Genomic DNA, 4,980 nt, shown 5'->3' on the forward strand with positions numbered 1-4,980 from the left:
CAACTGCCTCCACTTTGCTCGGATCAGTGGACACACCTCTACCTTCAATGTAATGTCCGAGGTACTCTACCTTGTCTGTGGCAAAGCTGCATTTACTTCTCTTAGCATACAACTGATTCTCCTCCATCAATTGGAAGACAGCCCTCAAATGTTTCGCGTGTTCCTCTTTAGTGGCGCTATAAATGCGTATGTCATCGAAGAATATGAGTACAAAACGCCGCAAAAACTTCTTGAACACCGTATTCATCAGATTCTGGAACGTTACTGGAGCGTTGGTTAAGCCAAAAGGCATTACCAAATATTCATAATGTCCACTGTGGGTTTTAAAAACTGTCTTATGAACATCCATGGAGTCCATCCTCACCTGATGATACCCTGCCCTCAAATCGATCTTTGAATATACACTGGACCCTCCTAACTCGTCCAACAAATCTTCAATAAGGGGAATGGGAAATCTGTCGTTCACTGTTAATTCGTTAAGGCCCCTGTAATCGACACAAAGCCTCCAAGTTCCATCCTTCTTTTTAACCAAGACCACTGGAGATACATATGGACTGGAATTACCTTGAATGGTGCCCGCTTCCAACAATTCGCCTATGATTTTATCAATCTCATTCTTCTGGTGAACCGCATATCGATAGGGTCTTATATTAACTGGATTTGCACCTTCTTTTAATGGAATCTTATGGTCATGGTTTNTCCTTTTGCACTTTTATTTTTCTTAGATCTTGTACTCTTTTAAGAGAGAAAACATAAGATTCTTTGATTTTGTTGGTTTTCATAACTTTCTAGATATTAAGAATTCGTGTTTAATTCCTTCTTGAATATTATAGATCTTTGTTTTATCTTTCATTTGATGCAAGTTTCAGTATTTTCTGGGTTTATGACTTTGATGTTCACCATGTGTTCTTGTGAGTAGTAGCTTAGGATCTTGAGGATGGGTTAGGCTGGGCTGTGTTTGAGGTTTGTTTGCTTTGGTCAAGCTTGATTATGGTAGAATCTCTTCTAGGCTAGATGTTCTTAATGTTAATCCTGAACTGAGAGGTTAGGGTTTGATTCAAGCATCTTAGCATCACACCAATGTTTAAGGAGCATAGATAAGGCTAGATCTAGAGCTTACCATTAGGCTTGCTAAGAGATTAGAGGTCTTGTTTGGTATGAGACATATTGCTTAATGCCTGCTTGTGTAGATTCTTTTCTTTGTGAGAACAAGTCTAGAGATGCATAGGTTTGATTGTTTCTTGCAATGAGAGTGGATTAAACATGTCTTAGATTTATATGTCTTGAGATTAGCTGAAAGTTTGCTTGAGATTTGTTGACCAAGTTAGATGACCTCAATCATTAGTCCAGCCCATGAATCCCTCCTCAAGGCCTTCCTTGTTTATTGATTTTTAAGTCTTAATCCTGCTGTTTGATTGTAGTTTGATTCGTTCTTGTGTTGCTCTGTTTTTCTTGCATTGCTTTGTTTCACGGATTTGTCCAGCTCGACCCTGCACTCGATCTACACTCGATCGAGTGCTTGCTCGAGTTCATCCCTAGAACTCTTGTTTATGATTTGTAGTTGTCCTGTCTTATCTCTTGTTTCATTCTAATTGCATTTCTGTTGCATTTACTTAAAGGGGATGTATTCAACTTGACATTTTAAGTGATTTGTGTGAAACTTATAAATACTATGTTATTCAATCATGTATTTTAAAAAGTCTATTAAAATCCACTGTTATTGAACTGATGATTTAAAAATCTACTTTAAAATTCACTGTTATTCAAAATAGTTTGTGGATTTGGATTTTAATGATTTTTGAGATTCTGGAGGATTTAGGTGGGATTTGTTTAGTTAAAAATAGAGAAATCCAAATCTCATGGTTTTAGGTGGGATTTGAAAGAATTTTACAATAAATCATATCAACTTCCCTAAAATCATTCAAAATTCCAAATTTTCTAAATCCCATCAAACTTTCTAAAATCATTAGTCTCATATTCATTACTTGCCTTGCATTAGTTCATTAGCATAGTTTCTATTTCTGTTCTAGTTTCATAATTGTCATAATCATTCTGTTCCATTTACATTTAGCATCTAGTTCTAGTTGTTTTGCTTTCTGCACTTTACATTTCACCATAGGATTGTTAGTGACAAACATCCTTTACATTTGGCTTGACTTAGACATATGTGCATATCTTGATTGTTCACAAACTCTCAGTTTGGATTGACACCTCTTATACTGCAATTGCATAAGGGGAATTGAAACACCCTGCCATCCATTCATATCATATCTCACCATCACTTACATTCATCTCTTACACCCACAAACATATGTGTTTTAATCACCCTCTGCTTCCCAAGAGATGACTCCTAAGGTTTGAAGCCACTGAATTCCCAAAACCATGTCACAACCACCCAACGGAATCAACATGAAATCAGCAGTGAATGTGGTGTTCTGAAGTGTCCATTGGAAGTTGTAAACTGCACCGTGAACTTCCAGCTTCCTCCCATCAGCTACTGAAACTCGTGTCATTTGTGAAGAGTCAATCGCACACCCCAGTCTTTCTGCAGAGCGAGGGTCCATGAAGTTGTGAGTCGAACCGTAGTCAATCAGCATAAAGATAATTCTCTTCCCGTACAACCCCTTCACTCGCATTGTGTCATACTCTTCCACTCCTAATACTGCACTTACTGAAACGCGAGGAGTGACCCCCATTGTCTCAGAACTCTCTTCCTTCTCATCACTTTCATCTTCTTCTCCCTCTACTTCAATGAGGAACAACTGCTTCCTTTTATGTTTAAGATAGTGGTCAGGCGTATATTTTTCATCACAGAAGTAGCACAACCCTTTAGCCCTTCGTTCACTCATTTCTGCATTAGACAAAAAAAAATTTGAACCTAACCCATCAACTCTGTCTTCCCCTCTTTTCTCCAAATAACCACCCGAAGAGGGTTCCTTCTTCACACCAAGAATACCTTTACAACCAGTGTTACCTGTGGACTGTTTAGACGGTGTCCAAGTCTGTGTTGCTGGCTTCAGTGGGTGAGCTTTCTCATAGAGTCGCCCCAACATCAAGCAATNGCACACCCCAGTCTTTCTGCAGAGCGAGGGTCCATGAAGTTGTGAGTCGAACCGGAGTCAATCAGCATAAAGATAATTCTCTTCCCGTACAACCCCTTCACTCGCATTGTGTCATACTCTTCCACTCCTAATACTGCACTTACTGAAACGCGAGGAGTGACCCCCATTGTCTCAGAACTCTCTTCCTTATCATCACTTTCATCTTCTTCTCCCTCTACTTCAATGAGGAACAACTGCTTCCTTTTATGTTTAAGATAGTGGTCAGGCGTATATTTTTCATCACAGAAGTAGCACAACCCTTTAGCCCTTCGTTCACTCATTTCTGCATTAGACAAAAAAAAATTTGAACCTAACCCATCAACTCTGTCTTCCCCTCTTTTCTCCAAATAACCACCCGAAGAGGGTTCCTTCTTCACACCAAGAATACCTTTACAACCAGTGTTACCTGTGGACTGTTTAGACGGTGTCCAAGTCTGTGTTGCTGGCTTCAGTGGGTGAGCTTTCTCATAGAGTCGCCCCAACATCAAGCAATGGTGTACTATTTGAGGCTGAAACATTCGAACATGCATTTGAGTATACATTCTCAGGCCTGCAAGGTAAGCGTTCACTAGAAATCCTCATACATGTTAACCCTTGTTCTAAGCAATTCAAACTTCTGATGGTAGTCAACAATACCATCAGTCTCATGTAACTTCTTAAGATCAGCAATAGGATCTTCCAACACATCATCAAACCTCTCCTTGAGCTTCATCTTATAAGCATCCCAGTCTCTCAATAAGTGGTAGTAAAGATTAGATTGTACCAGTGCGTGGTGCCAATGAGTCGAGTGACTGTCGAAATGCACAGCTGCCATCTTAATCTTCCGTGAGTGTGGAGTTCGATCTAGCTAGAAAATTCTTCTACCTTGAACAACCATTCTTTCACCCCACTCCCATCAAAACGAGGAAAGTCTATCTTACCAATCCTGGTCATGGCGTCATAACACTCTTATGCTGCTGCTTTCCCCCCTTCCTTCTGAGTTCGTGAGGCAGAACCGATTTCTTAAGACGTTGACACCCTCGGTGGACAGAGATCCCGAACCATGGCAACTGGAATTGGCTCTTTGGAACTGGATAAGAGTCTAATCGCCTCAAACATCTCCTTGATGCTCTTATCGATCTTATCGTTCTGTTCTACGATTTTCCCCTCTAGAGTGTCAGTGCGCGATATCATCTTACTGATCTGAGTTCCGATCCCCTCCTCTGCCTCGCGTACCACCACGGTAGCTTCACAAGCTACGGTTTCCTTCATCACCATCTGACAACGTGTTTCTGCCATAGCTTCCGAGGTCGGTTAGCTCTGATACCTTTGATAACGTAAACACACTTGTATTAGAAACAAATACGTTTTTATTAGAAATGAGGATAAGAATCAATGTTCGTATAAACAAAGACTCTGTTCTCAACTTACAAGAGTATAGAAACAAGAAAGAACTCCGATAAGAAGAGCTAACACCGATTACAAAGGATCTAGAAAAGAGAGAGAGAGATTACAAAGCTTTTATTTTAGATAATGTTCGTAATAGGGAAGACGACTGCAACGGCTTCTCCTTATAAAGAACACTTTGGACTCTTGTGCTCTAGCTCATATGTGACAGCTCATGAGTGACAGCTCACTAATAACCACGTCAATGATCCGTTAGCCACAAAACAGTCCTCCCACAAGCTTCTAACACGTGTCCTTCTTTATTCTTAATTCAAATAACACGATATCAGAAACCCTGTAACAACTTGGTGCTTTCCGGTGAGACATGAGACGGAATAGATGGAATTCGACTCTGGCTGGATTGAAATGTGTATTTGTCGACAAGAATCCTGTGAGCAACAAAGTTTGATCGAAACTGTGATACACAGCTTGATCTCTTTAGGTAACTGAGGTG

The sequence above is a fragment of the Camelina sativa genome, chromosome 17 (assembly GCF_000633955.1).
Source record: "Camelina sativa cultivar DH55 chromosome 17, Cs, whole genome shotgun sequence".
Taxonomy (NCBI): Eukaryota; Viridiplantae; Streptophyta; class Magnoliopsida; order Brassicales; family Brassicaceae; genus Camelina; species Camelina sativa.